This window comes from Vicugna pacos, chromosome 3, assembly GCF_048564905.1.
Source record: "Vicugna pacos chromosome 3, VicPac4, whole genome shotgun sequence".
Lineage (NCBI taxonomy): Eukaryota > Metazoa > Chordata > Mammalia > Artiodactyla > Camelidae > Vicugna > Vicugna pacos.
In genome coordinates, this window is record NC_132989.1 from 82,206,729 (window position 1) to 82,232,625 (window position 25,897).

At 44.1% G+C, this 25,897-nt stretch overlaps 2 long non-coding RNA genes across 9 annotated transcripts in view; one reads left to right on the forward strand and one right to left on the reverse strand.

Annotated features, from left to right (window-relative positions):
* The window catches only part of LOC116279526 (uncharacterized), a 132,829-nt gene that overhangs the window by 4,987 nt on the left and 101,945 nt on the right, over positions 1–25,897 (forward strand). For 5 of the 8 annotated variants that reach the window (XR_012071467.1, XR_012071468.1, XR_012071463.1 and 2 more), the window contains exons 1-2: positions 4,317–4,507; positions 17,267–17,386. The exons of 1 other annotated variant lie outside the window; for it this stretch is intronic. This is a non-coding gene — a long non-coding RNA (uncharacterized lncRNA). Of the gene's footprint in view, positions 1–523; positions 608–4,316; positions 4,508–17,266; positions 17,387–25,897 lie in introns of those variants that run through there. 2 more of the 8 variants (XR_012071466.1, XR_012071465.1) reach the window with 2 other exon arrangements.
* Positions 296–4,194, reverse strand: LOC140695684 (uncharacterized). The gene is made up of 3 exons (XR_012071470.1): positions 3,593–4,194; positions 1,063–1,197; positions 296–571 (listed from the first exon to the last, which is right to left on the reverse strand). It is a non-coding gene; the product is annotated as an uncharacterized lncRNA (long non-coding RNA).

Consider the following 25,897-nt stretch of genomic DNA (forward strand, 5'->3'; position numbering starts at 1 on the left):
CGGGAAACACTGCTATGTACCGCACAGAGTAAGGGTGAGTTTAGTCTTCTGAAATGACGTGTGCGCCCTTACAGGCATGTTTGTGTGCATGGCTAGCCTGGTAAAAGATGCCTTCTGCTTTAGGTCATGCACAAAAGGTTTATGAAGCATGGATTAGAAAACACTCAACACCTGAGATGGCTAGAAGACCCTGGGTCTCTCACCTACTCCCACCCCTGTCTAAGGAGCCAAATTTGGGCCCACTTGCCGCACACAGTAAAACCAATCTACTGACACCAGCTTGTGGTGACAGAGAGTGCAATGTTTATTGTAAGGCACCAGATCAGCAGCTAATTTTAAAAAACCCAGACCCTCCAGTGGGTTTCAGGGAGGCATTTTTAAAGGCCAGGTGAGGGAGGGGAGTGGCAGCATATGTGACCAGCTCATGCACAATTCTCTGACTGGCTGATGGGGAGGGAACAGGGTGATGTCACACTGGTTAACATCATTCCTCAGGCTCCAGTAGATCTGGGGGTCATGTGCTCATGGTCATCACACAGTTATGTCTTCCGTTTGGTGGGGATGGAAGTATCTGTAAGACAACTCAGAAAATGTGCATCAGATACTGGTATGTAGGTGCTCTGGAGAGGAACTAAAGCAGGGGACCTAGCGGGGAGGGGTCTGTCCTAGGAAGGCCCCACAGGGTCCTGCTCGGTTACAAATTTACTTTCCTATCACAACTCCAGAATGATTTCTAAAGAGAAATAAAAATTGATCCAAAAGGGAGGCCTAATGAGAAACATAATAGGGAGTGAGTGATGGTTTTAGGGCAGTATGATGGGGCAGTGTTCCCCTTTCTCTGCTCGTATCTAGCTGCCTGCCTGCTCTAACAAGGTTACATATCAAGTCTGTGTAACAACATCAGATACATAAACAAGGCATGTAATTAAAGATACTGTTAATAGCTCTACACTGTCTTTCAAATCCTACTTCAGAGGTGAAAACTACAGCAAAGGAGAGTGGAGTGTGAGAGGAAAGTTGTGCCTAACGAGGGCTATAGAAAGATTCCGAAAATCGGTTTACCTTCTGAAAGGACATGCAGAGGAGGTGCCACTGGTGAAGATCAAAATGCAAAGCTAGACAAATCGGTTTGCCATCCACATTCCTCAGAGATGATCATGAAAACTGAGAGTTCTGTAATATCTAGGAGTTGCTGTACTAAAAGAAAGTAAAGAATAAAGGGGAAGATGCTGACATTAATGAGAAAAGAATCAGCAAAAGGGAAATTTTCAGTTAATCAACCCAGAATATATATAATTTTAATTGAAGCACAGCAGAGTATTTCTTGAGCATCTTTTGTGTCAGGGCCCTAAAGAAGTAGCCAGAGAGATTAGGAAGAGAGAAAAAGGAGCGCAGCGTACCCAGGAATCATGTCGGCTGGATAACTAGTTAGCATTTTATACACGATAAATCTGGGCAGAAATGCAGAGAAACAACAGTGGGGTAATGGGATTTGCATTTGGTCATGGTCGGGGGTGTGGGGAAATGCAGTGATTCTAAAATGGAATCAGATGGGAGAGATGCGCCCCAAATCTGCTGTTAGGAGATTTACAAACAGATGGTTAATAACAAGCACACCTCAAAGCCAGTGGCAGAAAGTGACAACAGTGGTGACCTCAGAAAGTGACAAATGAACTGGGTCTCTTGAACAGTTAGGCAAGCTGTTTAGGTTTGGGGAAAGCACCAGAGAGATAGAAATGGAGGGATTCTCCTTTCCACCTTCCTGGGAGACTTCGCCTTGGGAGGGGTGGCATTACTGTTGCCTTTTTGGATGGAAAAAAACCAAAGGATCCTATTGGGTTGGAATGACTCTGAGCTTGTACCCAAATGTGGACAGCCCATTTGCAGTCAGCTTGCTTACCCGATAATTTCCCCTGGGGTTTGGCGCCCCAGCCCCCAGAACCTCTCTGACTCATTTGTCCATTAGCTCCAGTTCCTCCCAAATGCCAGCTGAAAGCATTTCTTTTTCTCTGTTACCCACACCCCTTAATTTGAGGCTTCATTGGCTTTTGCTTAGTATTAGTGATGGTTTCCTCGCTGGCAGTTGTGTGAGGTGTTTGGTGATGCTGTTTGGGGGAAGCTGGGGGAGTGAGGGGAGTGTTACCATCAGAACTCAGTGGCCTTTAAGTCTCGTTTAGTGCCAGTGCGCTGGGGGCGCACAGGGACTCGCGGACCGTTTTGTTTGTACATACTAGGAACGCCCTGAGAGACCCGCCCCAGTGCACCATTCACAATACAGCGTGCCTTTTAAATTGCTTTCCATTTGGTTTGAAAGAATAGATTCCCACACAGTTTTTCAAATGCCTGGAAAACCCCTATCATTTTCCTGTCTTGACACCCTCTTCACACGCAGCCCACACAGTTCTCTGCTCTATGCAGGAGAGACAGGGATGGAGGGAGGGAGGGAGAGAGAGGTCACAGATGACGCTCTGTGCTCTCTGATGACCTTTCATTCTTAACCGTTCTGTATAAGGCATATTCCTTCTCTGGGCGGTGTGAAGAAATAGAGAGTGGGCAGAAGCTTTATTCTCCACTAGTGTCACCACCCACCTGGCCATATGACTGCATTACACAGTCGATTCCTTTTGTTTCCATGAAACACTTCTGACTATAAAAGGAATTGTGAAAGGAATACGTGCTCATTGTTGAAAACTTGGAGAGCACCAAACAGCATACAAGGGCAGAAAACAAGCCCAAAATAAACCACTTGAAATACTCCCAGAGCCAACTACTCTTAACACTTCATGGTATTACAGATCAAGGGTTTATTTAATAATACATTGAATATTTATTGAGTGCTTACAATATGCCATGCATTACATCAGTTGCTTCAAATTTGGAGACGAACAAACAAGGTCCTTGCTTTTGGGAAAACATGCCAGTGTTAATGTCGACCCTGCCTGAGACGTGACTGACCTTCTGCCCCCTGCACCATGTGCTCTACAGTCACAAAAGGCGCACTTCCTAGGGTCTCTTGGCTGGGTTAGCTGATCCCTTTCCTGGCTTTACACAAGGTCCTTCTTGGCTTACCAGGCAAGATGGTGGGCACTTTGCTTTGAAGTAGGGAAGCTGTACACATGGGCTTGATGTGAAAATCTGTTCTGCTGAACATTCGACCCACACTGCTGCTTCTGGGGACTGACCAGGATATGTGGAGAAGCCCATGCTGACACAGAGGGGTTTCTGTTGCCTCTACTGGTTTTTCTTTTCAGCAAGTGAGCTACTGGACTGGTCTTTAGGTTACTGTAAGCACCTCGGCCATGTCTGCATGTCTCTTCCTCCATTGATTTGCTTATTCGTTTGTTTATTTATTCACTTCACAAACTTATTGAGTACCACTCACTGGCTAGACACCAGGATTGTGGCGATAAGAAACGGGAGAGACTGACTCTCTAGTCGAGGGGAGGTGCCCTCTAAACTCTGACCGTGCAGTGAGCAGAGTGCTCTGATGGGCCGATCGCAGAACCAAAGGCTGCTCACCCCACTTTACTGCAGTCTGGGGACAGGTAGGTTAAGGAAGTCTTTTCTGGAGAAGGGGAAGTCTGAGTTATACCTTGAAGTTTGAGCAGAAGAAGCAGATGAAGTTGGGGTAGCAATTCAAGAAGAAGGAGCATGTGCAGGTGCCAGTGAGCTTTAGAGAGGCCGGTGAGCTGGAGAGCGAGTCAGTCATTCACGGCGGCTGGCTCACTTTGCGGGAGTGTGTGGTGAGCGATGAAGATGGACGAGTGGCACTGATACCAGGCTCTGAAGGGCTTGCTTCTGCTGCACTTGAAGGTTTAGATTTTGTCCTGAAGCTATCAAATAGCTATCAAAAGTTTTGTTTTGTTTAGTTTTCTAAGCAGGGCCAGAATCTGTGCATAGTACAAAATGGACAAGGAAGAGAAAGTGTATGTAACAATCCAGGTGAGAGACAGAGGCCTAGCAGAGATGGAGAAAAGAGAAAAGAGTTGAGAGAGGTTAAGGAAGAAGAAGCAACAGAAGTTGATGGCCGGCTGGAGCTGGAGGGTGAGGGTCGGGGTGACTCCCTGGTTTCTGATTGGACACCCTGGTGGGTAGATATGCCCTCCACTGAGAGAGGTGGTACGGGAGCAGAGAAGGGTAGCTGGATTAATCCAGGGTTGGAGTTTTCCTAGCAGAGGAATAAAAGGCCAAGACATGGAGAACATTGACTACTGTGCTGAGCAGCTTAGCAGTGAACCATGATAGGGGCCAGAATCTTTAGCCCAGCGACTATTATATCATAAAGGCCCGCGGCCAACCCCAGGGGCCCTCAGTGGTAGCACATTCTTCCTTTTTCTGTTCCAGAAATGCAACCAGCTTTATTCCCTAGCTGATTTATTAGTTGGGGAAGCTCTTTTAAAAGATCTTCCTCTGTTAAGCTGCATGAAATTTTTTGGCACTGACTTACATTAGCTGGCATCCTCCCCAGACTCTGTAAAGACAAAGTGCAGCTTCCTGGCCTCCTGATGTAAGTCGGGGCAGCCTTTGCTAAGGTGAAGGTGACTATTAGCAAATCCAGAGGGAGGGTGGCTTTTAAAGGAGAAAGTAAGAACTAAGCTGAAAATAGGAGGTATAGCAGGTGGAAAGCTCTTTGTTTAAAAGAAAAGAAAAGCTCTGTAAATTCCCACATGTCCTCTGAAGGGTCAGGTTTTATAGCATCAGGAGAGACCTTACAAGTTTCTCATTTAAATTTTCATCCAAATGTCAGCATCTTGAGTGGTGGCCTTTGGCTGCATAATCCAAATCCCCTCTTGTCCGCCCCCTCCTTCTCCTTAACTGCAGTAGAAGCAAAAACGGCAACAGGAAAGGAACAGGGTCACCCTCTGATGGACACGTTCAGATCTGGGAACTGAAATATAGAGAGGGAGTGAGGGGCGTGTTGGTTCACCACTGGAGATGTTGGAGGCTGGGGACACTTGGCAGCCTGGAGACACAGGGAATGTCAGGGGCGTGACTGGCCTTGGGCGGGGGGGTGCACACTCATGTGGCAATTGGTCATGGGTGGCAGGCTCAGTGTAGAAGCTGGCATAAAATTCTTTAAGGTCTCAATGAATAAGGTGCTGAGGATATCTGCCTTGAAAGGTCATGTATAGAAGCGACCAAAACCAACATGAACGAATGTTAAGTATGTACCAGGAAGTAAGAAAAGGGTATGAAGAGGCAATTCACAGAAGGGAAAACCAAATGGCTAACAATTACACACATGATATGAACAGTTACACACATACTAATAATCACAGAAGTGCAGCTAAAAATGAGTCCCTTGAGATTGGCAAAAAAAAAAGGAAACTTAAATAACAAAGCATTGGCAAGGATGCAGGGGAACAGGAGTCCTCAGGAGTTGCTAATGGAAGTGCAGGCTGTTGGAGCCGTTCTGGAAGGTGATGCGGCAGCACTTAGTGGAAACAAACACGAGAGCACTCCGTGGCCGCTCATTGTTCTTGTCTGCCTGTGCCCAGGAGAGATTCTGTCAAAGGTCCATGAGGACCGTCACCGGCAGTATTGTCCTGGTGGTGGGAAGTGGGAGGTTCGTGAGCTAGGTGTCTGTCACTGGGGGTGGGGCGGGTGTAGGAGCAGTCTGGTAGAGGTACACACTGCTCTCCTCTGCAGCACTTAGAAGCAAGAACTAGATGTGCTCTTGCAGCAGGGATAGATTTTTAAAAATAGTGCTGAGTGAGAAACCTAAGAAATGGAACAATACTGTATAAAATATGAAACACATGCAGGCATATTAAATGCCCTACATACTTTGCAGAGATGCTGTATTTATTTAGGAAATTGGATCAGTGGCTATAACAGAAGTACTCAAAATAATAATGGATTAAACTGGATAGATTTTTTTTCTCCTGTAAAAATTAGGTAGGCAATCCAGAGGGGTATCATGATTCAACAGCATGAGGGACCCAGCTGTTTCTGGCATTTTGCTTTACCACCTTCAACTCATGACTTTTATGTCAGGGTCCTATGTAGCTACGTGATCTCCTAGTGCACGATCAGAATCTGCCCAGGGGAAAAAGGGAAGGGAAGGACATGTTTCTGCCCACAGGGCAACCTAGAAATTAACACTTCCCTTTTGCTCATATCCCACCGGCTAAAATTAAACAGTGTAGTCATGCCTAGCAGCCAGCTACAAAATCTGTTAGTGTGTAAGACAAGGAGCGGTGCTCACCGCAAACATGTTCATATGCAAGTAACACACACACATTAGGGCGAGGGCCTGAGGGGGAAGGAGTGGGGATCAGGATGGAAGGGGAAGAATGACATTGATACAAAATAAGAAAGAGTCCTTTTGAGATTTGTGATGATAGTGTTATCAAGAGAGAAACTGAAAAGAAAAGAAAGGAAAGAAGGAAGAGTGGGTGTAGCTCAGTTGTAAAGCACATGCTTAGCATGCAGAAGTCCTGGGTTCAATCCCCAGTACCTCCATTAAAAAAAAAAATGGAGGGAAGAAAGAAGGAAAGAAAGATGGCAGAGGTTCCAATGACATGCGAGTTCTCAGGAGAGCAATGTGGGGAAGAACACATGTAGGTGAGTGTGAGCTGTGCCAGGACTGGAGGGAAATTTTCCCAGTGGTCTCCTGAAACCACCAAAAAGAAGTCGAGTTAGCCTCTGATGTCATAGGTCAGCTTGGTTACTGGTTTCCATCTGGTTCACTAAGCTGGTCACAGAGAAATTTCAACTAACTGCTCAAGTGCACAGTCAATTACATGGGAATCTCAAGGGCAGGGTTTCAAGCTTTCATGCTCTGGGGAGGAAAGAAAGAGGAGGATGAAGCAGGCTTACCAGTCTGAAGACTCTGTTGGAAAATGTTGACTTGGGTTCAGGGTTTAGCAAGTCTCATGTGACTTGCACAAAAGAGAACAAAGTTTCAATTATGATTATGCTGTAGTTAATTCTGAGTATCTTTAACTTACTGGCTAACATACATGTATTGTGTGATATTTCTCTTTCTGGTTTACTTCACTTAGAATGACGATCTCTAGGTCCATCCATGTGGCTGCAAATGGCATTATTTTATTCTTTTTTATGGCTGAGTAGTATGGCATTGTATAAATACACCACAACTTATCCAGTCCTCTGTCGGTGGACATTTAGGTTGCTTCCATGTCTTGGCTATTGTATATAATGCTGCTATGAACATTGGGGTGCTTGTATCTTTTCAAGTTAGAGTTCCCTCCGGATATATACCCAGAAGTGGGATTTCTGGATCATATGGTAATTTTATTTTTAGTTTTTTGAGGAATCTCCATACTGTTTTCCGTAGTGGCTGCACCAAACTGTATTCCCACCAGCAGTGTAGTAGGGTTCCCCTTTCTCCACAGCCTCTCCAGCATTTGTCATTTGTGGACTTTTGAATGATGGCCATTCTGACTGGTGTGAGGTGATACCTCATTATAGTTTGGGTTTGCATCTCTCTGACAATTAACAATATTGAGCATTTTTTCATGTGCCTGTTGGCCATTTATACATGCATTATAGAAGTCAGTTACTTTGTAGTTAGTCAACTGCTGTCAGTATCCACGGTTGGATAGAAAGAAAATAGCGTAGAGGTGATATATAGATGCAAGCTCACATTCTTGCATTTGTACTTATAGATCTGCAGTCTTGGGACGGTCAATTATCCTTTCCAAGCCTCCCTTTCCAAGTTGGTAAAATGAACGTAATGGTAGTCACCTAGCAGAGTTCTTAGGATACTGTAGATAACACACATAAAGTGTCTGCAATGCCTGTAGCAGAGATGTCCGTCAAATGTTAACATTATCCACAGAATATCAGGATAAGTCTTTCCCAATTTATCTTTAGTGGGTCACTTGGTTAATGAAGAAGTTTACTACAGTAAGTGCATGTATGCAGATGTAGAGAAAAAGCAAGAACATTAACACTGCTCAACATAGATTATTTACGTATAAAATTCTCATCTTTATTGTTGTTAATCCTTCTGGACCTACAGGTCAGTCATTTTGCCCATTGTTGAAACAGTTGATTCTGGGACACGTCTCCCACAAAAAGCATGGTGGGGACACATGAGATCAAGTGACATGATGAGAGGGCTTTCTTTTGACCAGAAATTGGGCAGCATTCACATCTTTGGTTATGACATTAAAAAAGAAATGCCACGAAGAGCTTTTGAAACCGTTGAAGAGAGAACAGCCAATGGAACAAAGTCTTGAACTCGGAGAAATCTTAGCTGTCCATGAGAACAGCCCTGCTGTTTTCTGGGAACACACACAGAAGTAGGGCCACGTGCCAGGTCATTCAGAATCCGGCTTCACACTGAGGGGGAGCCAGAATGAAGCTTCACCTGGCTTAAGGACTGAATTAATCACCATGGAGCTCGGATTTCAAACACATTGGTGGAGAAATGAGCAATTTTCAGTGAATGACTTGCAGCATATACTTACATCCTAAACTGAAAGAAATCTAATAATAGCACAGAGACTCCCCCACTAGCTGGAGTTTTCATGAGATAATTACAGCCCTGGAGGCTTAAAGGTATCATTTTCGTTTCTTGCTGTGGAAGCCTATGGAACTGATTGTCTGTCCGTTCCCACCCACTGCTAAGTCTCTGGCTCCCAGACTTAGCAGGAGAGAAGGGAGAATATATTTGTGTATAAAATCATGCCTATGTTTTATCTGCTTGTTATCACATCCCTTGTATTTTTTAAGGATAAGATAATAATTACAAAAATCAGAGAATCCATTTTCAGACTTTAAACTGAACCTCATTCATTTTAGCCCAGTAAGTTTTGAAGAAATCACACACAAAGCCATACACATATACTCCTAAAGGACGAAATATGTAATTATCATTTTCTCAAAAAGAATCTTCATAGATTAATGGGATAAAAACTTCTCCAGCTCACTTCTAGGAAAAAGTTTACCTTTAGGTGAGTTTGTACATGTATGCAATGAAAATTCAAGTAGATTACTTCTCTTTTTGCCTTTGCTTTTAATTGCAATATTCCTTTTATACAGTGTCTTCTTAACATCTACTTCTTGGTCTCTTTTATAGAATCTCTTCTTGGTTCTTTAATCCTTAATTATCCTATTTTATATAATGTTTAATTTTATGAGATACCTGGAATATTTCTGGAAACCTAGATGTTTTCAGATCAGTTGAATAAACCCTCCTTTCCCTGAATGGAAGGAGATAAATTCCCTTAAATATTCCCTGGCCAGAGTCAGAATTCTGCCACAATCTTTAGAACCTCTCTTGTTCTCTTTACATTAAAGTTGCTTCTTTCTCTGCAAGCTCCTTTGTCCCCTTAACCTTCACCATTCTGTCCCTGCTCAAGGAGTGGCTTTATCGTGTCTAGATTACACAGTCTGCACCCTGTCATCCTCTGCAACCAATTTTTCCCTCCATTTAATCCCCAAAGTGATGCCAAGTTAACCGCCTTTACAGACAGCTCAAGGTCTCCGTGGTCACTCTCTGCTGTGGCTGAAAGCATGACACTGTGTCCACTCAGCCCCAAACTTTAATCATGAGTGAGCGACTGAGGCTCAAGCACCTTGTGACCAGCTCCCCAGACCCTTATGCCTAACCAGGGGACTAGGTTGTTATTTTCTGGAATAATCAAGACTTTTCCTTTTGAGATCAAGTAGAGATGATTGAGTTTTTACTCCCAAGGATTGTTTTCCTGTCCCACAAGTCTGACTCACAGGGCAAAGGCTCCAGGAGTTAGCACATTTATTCTTGGACAAGGAGACAACCCCCGACACCTCTGGTCTGTTTGGCGCGAAAAAGGGATTACAGACTCCCCCGAGGACCGATGAAGGAGAAGCATCTTCAGCTAGAGCTGGGCAAGGGCATCTCCGTGCAGCCCACGCCCTGCGCCTGGGGCTCCTGACGGGAACTTCCCTGGGGTCTGCGCTAGCTTACCTCTGTACCCTGGCCAGCTCGGGTTGACAGTCCTCAAGCTGACCTGGTTTGCTGTGCTCCTTGCTGGGTTGTGGCTTCCAACAACATGACTTTATTCTCTCAGGGTTCTGGAGTCTAGAAATCTGACATTCAGGCTCTCTGAGGCTTCAGAGGGGAATTTTTCCTTGATCTTTCTAGCTTCTGGCGGCTCTCAGCAGTCCTTGGCATTCCTTGGTTTGCAGACACATCACTCCAGGCTCTGCCTTTGCCCAGCCTGCAGCTATCTTCTCCCTGAATGTTTTTGTCGTTTGTCCCCTCTAAGGACACTGGTCATATTAGGTTTAGTGTCCATCCTACTCCAAGACGACTTTATCTTAACTACTTACATCTGCAAAGATATATTTCCAAATAAAAGATCACATTCTGAAGAACTAGGGGTTAGGACTTTGGTGTATCTTTTCGGGGGGACATGACTCAACCTATAACATTTGCGATAAATTTGGCTTAATGCCTCCCAGATGCCTTTAGATCCTTGGGGAAAGCCCTTGTCCTTAAGGTACCTGCTGGGGTGGGATGGGGGATGTTGCGGGAAGCACACGCCCTCCCCTCCCAGCATCAGGAGGAAGAAATCCCCCATTGCCCTTCTGAGTCCCTCCGTGTCTGTCTGCCGGTTGGCACACCCCATCGCCAGAGCCCTGACAGAGGTGCCATCTGCATTTGTGGAGCGAGCAGTCAGTTACATCTGCCCTGTGAAAATGCTCACAGATCTGGCAGGAACACGAATGACAGACATTTTCCACAAAAGTTTCTCTTCCTCAATCAAGCCAGGAACTATTTTCTAAAAGCACCACAGAGGCAGTGACTTCCCTGGTTATAAATCTCTGTAGGGAGTCAGATCCAGTGCCAACTTCCTCTACCCAGGTTTCCTCTGTTCGTCCCTCATAGAACTGGCCTTGAGGCAGGTGTCAAGGGAGAAGCTGGGAATGTGCTGGGGATACAATGCAAGGTCATCCTTGGGACATGGATGGAGTGGGGAGACAGTGGAGGGCACCGGGGAGGCTCAGGTCTGCCCTTGACTTCCTAATGAGGAGCTAGTGGGCTGACGGGTAGGCAGGCGAGAGTGTTGGCAGCTGCTAGAGCAGTTGGACTCCTGCCCAGTCCCCCAGCTGCCACTGCTCTGCTCCCTGGTGGCAGCTGCCTCGGGTACTCCTTTAACGTAGCAAGGACATGAGCACTGGTCTCCATGGGGCTGGCCCAGGACACAGCTATGAGAGGCACAGTGTGTCAGGAGGCCTGGCTCCCTTCTAGCCCCTCCACCCATTTCAGATCTCAGCCAATTCAGCAAAAACCTTCCTCTTTCTTGGCTTTTTCCTGCTTTTGATGCTAAGATTCAGACAGACTCAAAGTCAACCTGGGCCTTTTCTCTCCATCCTTAATGTCTCAAAAGAAATAAAAATCCAACAAGAAAGCCTCAAAAAACAGTCTTTCCTGAAATCTTAAATAAGGTGGCAAAATGGGTAACAGGAAATATTTGGTCATAAGATAATGAAATATCTAAAACTCAATCTTTTTTTAATTATAGTCAGCTACAATGTGTCAATTTCTGCTGTACAGCATAATGTTTCAGTTATACATATACATACATATATTCCTTTTCATATTCTTTTTCATTATAGGTTACTACAAAATATTGAATACAGTTTCCTGTGCTATACAGAAGAAATCTCTTGTTTATCTATTTTATATATAGTAGTTAGTATCTGCAAATCCCAAACTCCCAATTTACCCCTTCCCGCCTCCCCGTAACCATAAGGTTGTTTATTAGGTCTGTGAGTCTGTTTCTTTCTGTAAAACCCAATCTTAAAGGTCCCCCCCCACAACATGATTGCCCCATGCTATCTCTCCTCTCTCTCTCTCCTCCTCCTCTAGGATTCTAGTCCAGTGTTTCTTCACATCTAAACTGATCTTGGCTCTGCCTTTCTTAATTCTTCTTCTGGGCCTTTTGTCTTTTTATCATCAAAGCAAATGCAGCAGGGCATCAGGAGCAAAAGGTCTTCCCATACAAGGCTGGCGGGGGAAATACTGAATCAGCAATGATTTGAGTCTATATCACACTCCCTCCAGAACCTGGAAATCTTTTCTTCCTTAATACACTAAAAAGTGAATCTTTAACACTGAAATTCTAGGTACTAAGGTGGGGGAGGGGGCAGGGCCAGCAGTGCGGGGAGGGAGCAAGTGGAGAGTTTGGTAGAGAAGAGGGTTACCCGTCTCCTTCCAGGATAGCTGTGGTGCATGCGTGGCGATGGCTCCGCCCTTTATGGAAGTTTCTGCCCTAGCTCCCTGCCTTCCTCCACCTTGGGCACAGGGCTGACTCCAAGCTCCCAGCTTCAGGCTGGGCTGTGTGCCTGGAGAGACCCAAGCTGGTGTTAGATGTAACAGCTGTGACGGCGCCATCAGGCTAGGCTGTCACCATAGGTCAACATCTCCCCCAAATATCCTATTTTAATTGTGTTTAATTTCAGTTGAAGGCGACACAAGTGAATCACTGAAAAGTTACACTTTTAGCTCTTTGTTACAGCCCCAAGGAGGTAAATCCCCGAAAGTGAATTTTCTCTGCTTACTTAGAAGTCAAATTGGCCACAGAATTTCAAGACAGTTCCACTCCTACGCGTCCTGCCATGAGTTTGTAAATCCTCAGATTGTTCAAAAGGCTCAGTGTCTTTGGTTCTGATTTTCTGCTTTGAGATAGTGGGCTGGGCTGGGGAGAAAGGGGAGTTAAGTGGGTGGGGAAGATGGGAGACAGGTTCGTAGTCGTGAGTACGGGTGTCACCAGCCCCCAAACTCACCTCAGCACTGTGAAGTCTCAACTCAAAGCTGGAAGGGTTCACACCCAGGACACTGAGCCTTCCTCCGAGACATACTTATGAGTTTATACTTGACTAGCAAGCTTGGGAAAGGCAGCCTGGCCCTCCGGTGAGAGTATGGGGTCAGGGGAAATGGTTATAAAATGCGGCAAAGAATGCAGTTTGCCGGTGGTTCTTCCTGTTCACAGAAGTTATTTCTATAGCGTGCCCTTTTCTTTTCATCCTAACTCATTTCAGTTGGGAAAGCTTTTGTTCCTGTCTCAGTGATGGGATCTCACAGGAGGATCTTATCCTAAATTGCTGATTTGTGTTCACATCCATAACCTCCAGCTTCCTTCGTTTGTCTCCGAAAGGCTTTCCTGAAAGCAGACGTTAATACTGAGGTGAGCTGGCCAGTGACCAGTTAAAAGACCTTTCACACCTAGATGGGCTAGTAAGCCAGAGAAGGGCTGGACAAGCAGTCCCTGGAGCTTAGAAGCAGTTACAGCTACGGATCTCTCCAGGCTGCGGGAACCACAGCCAGGGTCTCCTAGGCAGCCCTCTAGACACGCAGCCAAGGCCACCCTGGCTCTGCGACGTCAGTGCGCCCATCACCGTGTCCCCCCGCGCTTTGGCTTTGCTAATAGCACTGGGGCTGGGCTGCCACCCTCAAGGCCATTGTGCAGATCCAACCCTTGCTGGATTTACCTCCAGACCCGCACTTGGAAGACCAGTAACTCTGAAGACAGAGAGTAAAGAGAGTATAACTGAAAACAAAAAACTTTTGCTCCAAATGCAACCTTTCTTGTATTTTTTTATAACCCATAAGATTGCCCAAATCATTCCTTTTACAGCCTGCTTAAAATATTATATTTCTAAAAAGATTTAAGGGAATACAGACAACATCATTTAGATTATGATCCCCTAAATTGTACTGCCTTGGCCCAAAATAATCTAGCTGGTCAATTTTAGATGCCATCAAAGAGGAGACACTGAATCATTGCCTTTGTATGGTCACCTCTAAAAGTAAGGAGGGGAGGGTCCCATATAGAGTAAGTTCAGCCTCTGCATCAGTTAGATGCCTGGCTTGTAAATAAAAAGCTCTTTTAGACTTCCAAGCTTCAGTCAGAGGAAAGCTGTATTCTATAGCTAGATATTACCCTAACATCACCAAGTCCTCCCACTAACTTCTGGTCAGGAGAAGGTGCGGACAGCAAAATGTGGGAGGTTCACCCAACACGTCCTCAAGCCTGGGAAGACAGAATTAACTGAGGAGTGACTGGGGAATCGTCTCTAAGTAGGGGTGGCATGTCTAGAACACAGCATTTGTGCATAGAAATTGTGTGTTATGTCTCACAGACGCAGTCAGGTCAGTTCCACCTCTAACTAGTACCTCATGAACAGCCATCACCACATCTCCTTTTATGGGCTGGCATTTCACACACCATTCATTTAATGTTAGATATTTTTAATTGAAGCAATGAAAAAAAAAACAATTTTGCTGACGTCTGACTCAGAGAAAAAGAATGGAAAGCTAAGAATAAGACACAGCTCCAGCTGAAAGAAATCTGAATACCCTCCGTGCTTTTTCTTCTCCACCTTCATGTCTGAAACCAGGCTGAAAGCTCTCTGCTGTTCAATGAACCGAGTAGTACTATCGACTGCAATTGCTGTCCAGGTGATGTGAGTTCACAAGATAAAGACAAAAGCGGTCTGATTCACTGTTCCAGGAAAATGGGAGTGCTCATCTGGTTGAGAGGAGGAAGACATTAACAATTACATTCTAGAAAGTTCTATGGCCATGAACATCTATCTGTGATGTTCTTTTTAAAATTTATTTTTTATTGAAAGAAAGATTCTTTACATTCTATAGTGTACTGCAATTTTCAGAAGGTTCACCCAGATGATTTCATATAATCCCTTAATAACCCCTTTCCCCCTATACCCTTCAATTGCCCTTCCCTCCTCTTCTTTCCCCACAGGTAACCACTGGTTTGTTCTCTGTATCTTTGAGACTGCTTCTTTTCTGTTTTATTCACTAGTTGTATTTTTTAGATTCCACGTGTAAGTGATATCATACAGTATTTGTCTTTCTCTCTGATTTATTTCACTTAGCATAATACCCCCCAAGTTCATCCATGTTGCTGCAAATGGCAGAATTACATTCATTTTATGGCTGAGTAACATTCCATTGTGTTGGGGTGTGTATGTGTGTGTGTGTGTGTGTGTATATATATATATATATATATATAGAAAATCCTAAAGACACTGCCTGAGAACTACTAGAGCTCATCAGTGGATTCAGTAAAGTTGCAGGATACAAAATTAATATACAGAAATCTGTTGCATTTCTGTACACTAACAATGAAGTATCAGAAAGAGAAATAACAGAAACAGTCTCATTTACCATTGCATCAAACAGAATAAAATACCTAGAAGTAAACCTGTCTGAGGAGGTAAAAGATCTATATTTGAAAAACTATGACACTGATGAAAGAAGTTGAAGCTGACAAACAGATGGAAAGATACTGTGTTCTTAGACTGGAAAGAATTAATATTGTTAAAATGAACATACTACCCAAGGCAATCTACAGATTCAGTACAATCCCTATCAAAATTCCAATGGCATTTTTCACAGAACTAGAACAAATAATTTAAAAATTTGCATGGAAACACAAGTGATCCTGAATAGCCAAAACATCCTGAAAAAGAAGAATAGAGCTGGAGGAATCATGCTCCCTGACTTCAGACTATATCACAAAACTAGAGTTATCAAAAGAGTATGGTACTGGCACAAAAACAGACACATAGATCAATGGAACAGGACAGAAAGTCCAGAAATAAACCCATACACTTACAGTCAATTAATCTACAACAAAGGAGACAGCATACAATGAAGAAAAGAGTCCTTGCAATAAGTGGTACTGGGAACACTGGACAACTACACATAAAAGACTGAAATTAGAATATTCTCTAACACCATATTCAAAAATAAACTCAAAATGGATTAAATACCTAAATGTAAAACCAGATACTATAAAACTTCCTAGAGGAAAACAGGCAGAACACTATTTGACATAAATCGCAGCACTGTTTTCTTGGATCAGTCTCCTGGAGTCATTGAAATAAAAGCAAAAAAATAAACAAATGGGATGGGACCTAATTAAACTAAAAAGTATTTTGCATAGCAAAGGAAACCATAATCAAAAGGAAAAAACAACCTATAGAATGGGAAAAAGTATTTGCAAGCAATGCGACCGACTTGGGACTAATTTCCAAAATGTACCAACAGCTAATAAAAGTCAATATCAAAAAAACAAAAAACCCTATAAAAAATGGGCAGAAAAGCTAAGTAGACATTTTTCCAAAGAGGACATGCAGGTGGCCAACAGGCATATGAAAAGATGCTCAGCGGCGCTAATCATTAGGGTAATGTCTGTGATTCTTGACTGAACTCTTCCTCAGGAAACGTGCCAGGGAGCTGCCATCCTTCCACGTCAGGCCTGGCCCCAGGGCTCGCGTGAGCCCACAGCAAGCCCACACCGGGATTGCAGGCCAGATGCTCACACGCGGAGCTGCCTGCGCGGAAACAGTCAACCAGAGCCTGACAGGCAAAGATGGCTTCTCACATTTACCCTTGGTGCTTCCTGGATCGAAACCTCAGACCCTTTTGGCCTCATTAATAATGAAGAGGGAAAGAGAGGCTATTCTGCTGAGAAGCTGGATGGTGCTGATGAGTTTTATTTTTACACTCCAGGATTTCTTTTTCCTCCGTCATTCAGGAAAGCTATTAGATAACTCCGGAAGATGTCAACGCAAACCTCCTCCCCGTCTCCTGATACTAGAATGGGCAGTTTGAAATAGGCTCCAAGGGATCAACCCCGGGCAGGGGGCCAAGCTTCCACCCATAACCATGTGATGGCCGGGGGGCAGTGCAGAGGAGAGGAGGGGGCAGTGTGCCTGCAGCAGGGGAGGGGGTGCTGGGAGCGGAGAAATGAGCTCCCATTAGGACCCTAGCTTAGCAGCTCCTCAGCTCATGGATCTGCGACGCGAAAAGCCTAAATCCCATTTTGAAAGTCAGTGCAGACCCCCTCACCATATGCATTCTAGATTCTGTGATTTAAAGCCTTGTAATTTACAGAATAACTGTCCCCTAAAATCAGCATGGGGAACTGCAGATTGGGAAGCTGATGAAAACCAGGTGATAGAAGCCTCTGGCATGTTAAAATGCTTTGGTAAATTGCTTGAAATATCCCAGAGGCCAAAATATTCTTAACGCCCAGTGCCTTGTCAGCACACACAGGACACTCACCTTAGTCGGGGATTTTTACGTTTTCTTTCCGAAGAAGGTCAGAGGGTCCTGAGGGTGTGTGAGAGACGTCTGTTTCAGCACTGTTATGTGAGGTTTCGTTACTGTGGTCCACATTTAACGTATCTAAAACCACAAACATTTCTTAATGACATTGAGCTCTGTATAAATAAGGCACAAAACAACAAGAACAAAAATCTTTTTCCCGTCCAGGACTACTTCTCTTCCATCACATCCTGCTGATGGGGTCTGAACACCAGAGCTCTGTACTTCACCCCGACCCAATGACCTACATACTGCACACTCAGCCATCCAGGCTTCTGCAGGCGGCAGGTATGTTTCAGCGTCTCTCAATGGGAACGCTGTTGGCATTCTGGGGGAGGGAGAAGCAGGGGAGGGGAGAGCTGGGGTTGTGCTTGCAGAGGGCTGTCTCTTGCAATGAAGAATGAGTAGTATGTCTGTCCCCCTCCTCCACATTCAGTGCCAGCGAATCCTACCCCAGTACATATTTCCAAATGGCCCCTTGGGAAAGAGCAATGCGGTTAAGAAACTCCATGTAAAAAGAAGTAAGTGAGTAATGGAAACTCAAGCCTCTTACATAGCTCAGTATGAAGAGTTGAAGAGCTAGGACACCATGTGACCAGTCTGCACGTGAGCATCTTCCAAAGAGGCATTATTCCAAGCCCAGGAGTTTTGCATTCCATAGTTTCCCACAAATGATCTTATTTGTGGTCTCAGAGAAAAAAAGACTCAAGTAGATGATCAGAGAGAGGTGGAGATACGAGAACATTCAGACCAGAGACTAGGGTGTGTTCCTGGCTCCACAAATGTCTCACAAGACGTTCTGGACTTTCTCCTCTTGAATTCCATAGGCATGTCCACAGCCTTAAAATAAATCTCCTCCCCACCCCTGCTTTGTTTTTTGGTTTAAGCTAATTTAAGTTGTTTCAGTTATTTCTAACCAGAAAAAATTAACTCAGAACTTATACTTGACAGAATAACTTTTAATGCATGATAAAACAAGCCATAAACACAGAAGGTCATTGAGGAAATGTCATATGTATTGTGCCCAGGTTTGCCTGGAATTCTTGGTTGACACAGCTGCTCCCCTTTCCTGTCCAATGTCCCAGTTGACAATAAATTATATGGTCACCTGAGCCAGAGGATACAAAGTGGACAACTAAATTTTGATGAAGAAAGTTGACCTTACCAGAGGGAAGACTTCAGATACAAAGAAGAGGAACTTTTTTTGCCCCCAAGAGTCTCCTTTAGCTGTCAATGCACCTGGGCATGGTTCAAGATGAAATATAGCTGGCCCCGAAACAGTCAGGCTGTGGATAAATAAAAAAAGGGAGAGAACAGGGTTACCCTATTCTGGTTTTCATCCCTGACAAACTCAGATATTAAAATCTGTTCCTGTGACCCATGGAAGTAACTGCTTCTGGTTTGGCAAATGTTTTAGGTTTATAATCTCTTAAGAGGATTATTGTCTCATCAGAGTGCTCAGATGACCCCATCTAATTTGAGTCCTTTCTAATTGCAAGGGGAACAAAGCAGCAGATGGATTCTTTTATGAGAGAGCAATGGTAATTTCCAGGAGGTAGTGAAGGTCTTTGTGAAAGTCCAGGGGCCACACTGAAGCAGCACTTGGCAAAAGCCATGGTATCTCCGGCATTGACCAGCAGGTTGTTTCCCATTTGAGGTCCCTGTTGCTGGGGTAGTGGCCCTATCATACAGAGTCCGAAGTCAGAAATTGCTTTTTAATCTTATTTCATTAATTTTGAATATGTGGATAGTATTTTGAACACCTAATATCTGATCCTTTTTCTTGTAGTAATTCATTTTATCAGCAAGACTTTATCTAGTGAGTCATGTGGTTGTGCTCAACATTGGCGCCACGTTGCTCTGATCAAAGAGACCCTTTGACTTTCTGTTCAGTTTTACTCCTTCGCAAAAGGGCTTTTCTACGTGTGTGTGTGAGAGATTTTTCTGTTTTACATTTACATGTCTAGGAAAAGGAAGAAGAAAATAAACTTTGGACTGCTTTCTTCCATTTTAATTTTTAGGGCAATATGTAATTTTAATTAGAAGGGCAATATGTAAATAAATTTATTAAATAATAGGAATAAGATTAACATAACCTGTGTTGTAAATTGCTTGCCATGAGTTTCTGGATACCCCTGTGATGGTTTATTTTATGTGTCAACTTGGCTGAGCTAAGGGATGTCCAGATACCTGAAAAATATTGCATCTGGGTGTGTCTGTGAGGTTGTTTCTGGAAGAGATTATTGTGTAAGTTGGGGAACTGAGGAAAGCAGATGGCCCTTGCAACTGTGAGTGGGCATTGGCCAATTTCCTGGTGGCCCTAATAGAACAAAAATGGGAGGAAGGATGAAGTTCCTCTCTGTTTGAGCTGGGGCATCCGTCTCCTGCCCTCAGACACTGGCACCCCTGGCTCTGGGTAAATCTCCTCTTGTATATATCTACCTCTTACCAGTTGGTTCAGTTACTTTGGGAAAACTTGACTAATACAACCTGTCAAGGAACTCCTACTTACTTTATTTTTCTTTTGAGCTTTGCATCTTCACAAATAGTAGGACTTCAGTTCTTGACTATTAAGGATCCTTTCTGTTATCTGTGAATTTAATCTTCTGTCTTTCATGTCTGAATTCACAGGCTACGGGTTTTTTGGCTACATTCAGTACCTTCTCTACTGTCTTTGCCATCTCATTCCCTCCCTCCCATCCAAACCCATTTCCCCTTTGGGCTTTGCTAGATTTACAGATCCAGTGCATTGTAATGGATTCACCTATAGAAGGCGCTAAAATAGATCAGTTCATTAATCACATCTGAGGCCACTCTCTACCAAGGCTGGAATTCACCTGCTCTTCTTTTCTCCTCAAATGATCTGCCAAGAAAGTAAATGGAAATACTGATATCCAAAGCATAAATCAGCTCTAACACTAACGTGCTGGCCATGCAGACTTGCCCCATTGGAATACAGATCTCATCACATGGTCATGTTTTTTTTTTTTCTTCTTCTAGTTTTATTGAACTACAGTTGATATACAGCCCGGTATAAATTTAAGCATAATGATTTGATTTACATACATAATAAAGTGAGTACCACAATAAGTTTAGTGAACATCCATCATCTCATAAAGACACAAAATTAAAGAAATAGAAGAAAAAAATTTTCCTTCTGATGAGAGCTCCTAGGATTTACTCTTTAACAACTTTCATATATAACATCCAGCAGTGGTAATTATATTTATCATGTTGTACATCATATCCCTAGTACTTATCTTACAACTGCAAATTTGTACCTTTTGACTGCCTTCATCCAACTTCCCCTCCCCACACCTCTGGTAACCACAAATCTGGCTTCTTTTTTGATGAGTTTGTTTTCTGTTTTTGAAGTATAATTGACCTACCACACTATGTTACCTTCTAGTACACAATGTAGTAATTTATTATTTCTATACATTTCAAACTGTTCACCACATAAGTCTAGTTATGATATGTCTACATGGTCAAATCCTTAAGAGAGGTAAAGTCTAAATATTACTTGGTAAAAACCAATTCTAAAAAGTCTCAAAATTCAAACTCAGATCTCCTTTTTATGAGTTGGAAGTCCAAAGACCAAAGTTCTTAAGATAATGTCCAAAAACTAGCTCTTACTCTGCTCAGTTTTGTCAAAACTCCAGTGCTTTCTGAGTGATGGAGAAAAAAGGGAAAGACTCTTTAATTTTAGTCTTGTTAGGTTGTTGGTCAGTCACTGCTAGTTGTGCAGAATCCATGACCTGTGAACTTAAATGCACAGAGGAGAAATGTTTTTGGCATTAGGTGTTGCCTGGTGTTAGAGAGAAAATCTGTCTGTGTAAACCATCCACTCTGAAGGTGGCATGTGAGCTATCGCTGTCTTCTTTCAGAGTTTAGAAATACGCAGTAGAGGCAGCCCCAACCACCGCTTCTCATTTGACTTGCCCTTGCCCATTCAGCGTAAAAAGAATCTCTTAATTGTCATTTTTGCTTTTGAGTCACATGTCCCTATTTCCTCTCTGATCCTCCAACTCCCACCCTGTGTGGAACGAGATGAGGACTTTGTCTAGTTTCCTGGCCTTTACTATCTCTTGTAGAACAGACACTTTCTATGCTTCACTAAATATAGTTAATGCTTCCTCTCGGCAGGTTCTGCATCCGCAGTTGGCCGAGTCCACAGAGGTGGAAACCGCAGGCAGAGGGGCCCCCCGTAAGGGGACTGAGCATCCTGGAATTTTGGTAACCGTGAGGGTTCCTGAAACCAATCCCTTGCAGATACCGAGGGAAGACTATCTTTTTTCCATGCCGTCTTACTGCGAAACTGCTTAGGTCTGGACACCTGCCCCTGTTAGGGATTCTTCCTTCTCCCCATATTTGTTGTTTTTGGGGAATCACATTCAGCAGACTCCTGAGCAAAGCTGCTATTGATGCTTCTAAAGTATGTGTCCCAGAGGCTCAGAGACCAGCCACGCCTCTGCTGGGTGCACCTCCAGATACACTCCCTCTCTGCTTTTGGGGGTTCTAGACCTTGGAGAGCTTTTCCTCTGCGGCAGTTTTGCCTCAGTCCTGGTTGTGCCTGCAGTGTTTTATCTTCCCTTCCCTGCTGCTCCTCATCTTTGGGGAAGGTTTAATTAATCTCTAACAGTTGACTCCGCTTCTCAAGCTAGTCCCCTTCTTTCTCAAATTGTTTGCTGGAATTGAGAATGTGCCTTCCTTTCACATTTTCTTCGCCTTCTGGCCCAGATACTTGTTCTCAATCACACTCCTCTGGATTTTGTATTGGAGGGTGTTCCATAGTGAAAAATACCAAATCAGTCGATGAACGGAGAAACGTTCACTTACCTGTGTTTCGCTTGTCAGTAACAAGAAAGGGACAATGGAAACCCCCTAAACAGAAGACCGTCAGATGCACTGTGCCAAGTGTGAGAAACCAGACTCAAGAGGTGGCATACCGTGTGGTTCCGTTTATGTGGAAATCTGGAGAATTCGTGTACAGATGTTCTGGTAAAGGCAGAACTGTTGTGACAGAAAACAGACCAGTGGTTTCCAGGGCCTGAGGGTAAAGGTAGGGGTTGACTACAAAGAGGTGAGGGAGGATTTTGGAACAAATGAAATTTTTCTGTATATTCACTGTGGTGATAGTACACAACTTAGGTGTTTGTCAAAACTCCTAGAATTGCACGGTAAAAAAAAAAAGTCTAAATTTTATTGTAGGTAAATATCTTAATTTTTTAAATGGGGAAAGTATGTACATGTATCTGTCTTGACACAGCATCTGACGTAGTCGGGCACTCAGTAAATGTTGAACAGCATCTTTATTTTTTAAAGGGTAAATGACATGAACATCTGAAACAGAAGCTCAGCTTTCATTTTGTGTAGGTTACTGTCACTTTTCCTAGCAGCCCTATTGAGATGATGCTAGCTCTTCCAGGGCATTTAAAAAAATAAAGTTGGGAGTGGTTGATTTAAAGTCTCCGTGACCTTTGGACAGCCTTCATTTGGGGCAGGTATTTAATTTGCCCTTGATTTATGTTGAGCCGGAAGGAGTCCAGCTCTTCTCAATTTGTATGGGAAGGACGATGCTTAAAGGGGCTTAAGTCCCAAACTGTGGCTGACAGAGCACTTTGAATACCAATTTGAGGAAAAGTGAAAAGGTGAAAATAAAGTGATGAGTTTTCCCCAAAACTAGATCTGTTCAACTCGAAAGACGGGCCTTTATTCTGACATCACGGGCTTTCTTCTTCTTCTGGCACTCACATGGCTTTTATTTATAGAACAGTGGCTAGGGGGGATAAATTTTTTGACATTTTGTTGTCTTTAAGCGTCATAAAAGAGTCTACAATGCTATTTCAGTCATTCTTCTTTCTCTCTCTATTTCTTTGTCTCTATCTCTGTTTCTGTCTTTCTCATCTATCTTTACCAGTCAGTGAAATCCAAGAATCTGTCTGGTAAATACCAGTTGAGATCAGAGTTGAGGGTGTTGTGTGCGGGGTCGTGAACCTGGCCATGCCCAGCTAGCCCGTCTGTGACCCTGGCTTCCATTCCTCACTGTCCCCTGTCTCTGCCCAGGCTCTTGTGCTCAGCCAACCTCAGTAGAGGCAGCAGCCTACTGCATCTCAGAAATGTTTCAAAAATTCAGGAGGCATTTTCTAAGTTCTAAGGACTTGCTCAGTAGTGTTGGATTTAAATGAGCAAAATCTAGGCTGGGCGGGTCACACGTTTCCCCACGTGAAGGGCGGAATTCACAGCTCTTCATTTGCTTTGCTGTCTCACCCTGTCTGCCTGGAGAACAAACACGACGGTCCTGGTTCCATCCGGGCTGCGTTTGGATCAGGCCTTTGCCCTGGGGCTCAGGCGGCCTCCCACTGTGGTCAGTATTCCCACAGATGCCGCTGCCCTCGGTTTGTAGACGTCATCTGCCATGGAGAGGTTCTTCCGGGAGCCTGTAAGAACATGCCTTTTAAAGGCATTCTCTGAGCTGAGTAGCCTTCCAGTGATTCCACTGATGGCCCCGTTTGTTTTTGTAACCCGACTGAGACTTCCCCGGCTGCCGTGTTGCGCAGCAGGCTCCGGGAGCCCAGCGCCCAGACTCAGAGCGGGTAAGCAACGCTCACTGACTGCCCTTTGGCCAGCATTTTAGGATCAATCTAAATTTGTCCTGACACATTAGAATACCTTACACTCATTAAGCGTTTATACAATGCTTTGCATATGTGGTTTTCTTGGCTGATATTTTTATTAACCATTCCTCGTAATAAGCCCATAAAACCAGTGGTTCTTTGCCTGGGAGGCCATAACTTCCTCTCCCTTCTCCCATCTTCTTGTCTCCCAATCTTTGAGTCATGGCATGGAGATAAAAGGCTGGCCTCCTTGCCTTGAGGTGGGACTAACTTTGTGGTGCAAAGACTTTGCAAAGGATCAGACTCAAGTTTATCTCCGGCTGAAACCATGTCTGGCTGAGTTTTCCCCCAGACTGTTCTGCTTCTCTCACTCTCCTTAGCCTGACAGCATCCCCCAGTCAGTGATTTGAGCAAGAATCTCTGTCTCAGGTTCTGCTTCTAGGAAACCCAGTCAAGACTGGCCTGACCCCAGCATTGCCACGAACAGTATGGATACAGGAAAGTCCAGCTGCCTTCGAGGTCATTTGTCAAGAACACCGCCCACTAGGGGTACTCCAGTGGGGATTTTTTTGTTGTTTGCGTGGCAACAAACCAAGCCAGCCTCATCTTCTTACCTGGGAGAAAGCTGGCCACAGCATTTCTGGTTCTATTTCTGAAAGATGGGAAGAAACATTGTTGAGATTCAGTAAAGCACACTGCACATCGTAATGCTGGGTATTTGGGGACACAAAGGTAAGAATGGTACTGAAGAGGGTATACATTTCCTGTGCTACTGGGATCAGTGACCACAAACTTTGTAGCATAAAATAAATGCATTCTGTCTCAGTTTTGGAGTCCAGATGTCCAAACCCAGTACCACTAGGGTGAAATCAAGACATCTGCAGGAGGGCAACGTTCCCCCGGAGGCTCCAGGGGAGAGTCTGTTCCTCACTTCTCCCAGCTTCTGGGAACAGCCAGCGCTTCTTGGTTTGTGGCTGCATCACCTTGATCTCTGCCGCTGTGGTCAGGCTGTCTTCTCTTCCATCTGTGCCGGATCTCTGTCCGCCTCCCAGTTACAAGGATGTATGTGTTGCATTTAGGGCCCACCCGATAAACCAGGATCATCTCCTCATCTCAAACCCTTAACTTTGTCTCATGTGGCATGATCTTGTTTCCATATAAAGTAACATTCACAGAGTCCAGGGGTTGGAATATGGTATCTTAGAGGCGCACTGTTTTCCTTCCTAACACAAGGAGACAATTGCAGCGCTACTCTGCACCCTGTGCTCCTTCACAATAAGCCTCCATCACCAAAGGCGGTCCCAAAGCCTCTTCTTCACATGTTTTGTACTCACCACAATACATACTATGGAGAATACAGAGACGTGAAATCACAGCCCTTGCTCTCAAGGATCTGGCCATCTGTTTCAGGAGAAGTACCCTATGCTCAAATTAATGTGATATCTGACCACAGACACTGGTTCCTTATAGGCCTTATATTCCAAGAAAAGGCAGAGAAAGCTGGGGGGCTGCAGTGGGGAAGGGAGGCTTTTGAGAGGAGTAAGACTTGAGCCAAGTCTTAACCTTTTGTTGAATTTGGCCAGGCAGAGGGGAAGAGGGTTGTCTCCATTTGTTCAGGCTGCTATGACAAAATACCACAGACTGGGTGGCTTATAAACAACAGAAATTTATTTCTCACAGTTCTGGAGGCTGGGAAGTGCAAGATCATGGCACCAGCACGGTTGGGTGAGGGTTATTGTTCAGACTGCAGACTTATCGTATCCTCACATGGGTAGAAGGGGCTGGGGAGCCCTGTGGAGTCTCTTTTACTAGAGCAGTAAACCCGCGCACGGGGGCGCTACTCTCATGCCCGGTGTGATGACCCTCTAACCATCATACTGGGCATTAGGGTTCTAACTTGTGAATTTTGGAGAGACACAAACATTCAGCCCAAAGCAAGAGTTCAACTTATTTTCTCATTAGGTTTTTACAATTTCCTTTTAAGATTGTGTCTTTCCAACATTTTTAGCCCAGCTCATATTAAGAAATACATTTTAAATCATGACCTAGTATATGGAATGTATTTATGAAATAAAAGTTTCATAAGACAGTATTTAGTTCTTACAATGAGTTCCAATTTTTTATACTGTTCTGTTCTATTCCTTCCATTTCATTACATTCTATTTCATTAAAAAATGCTGGT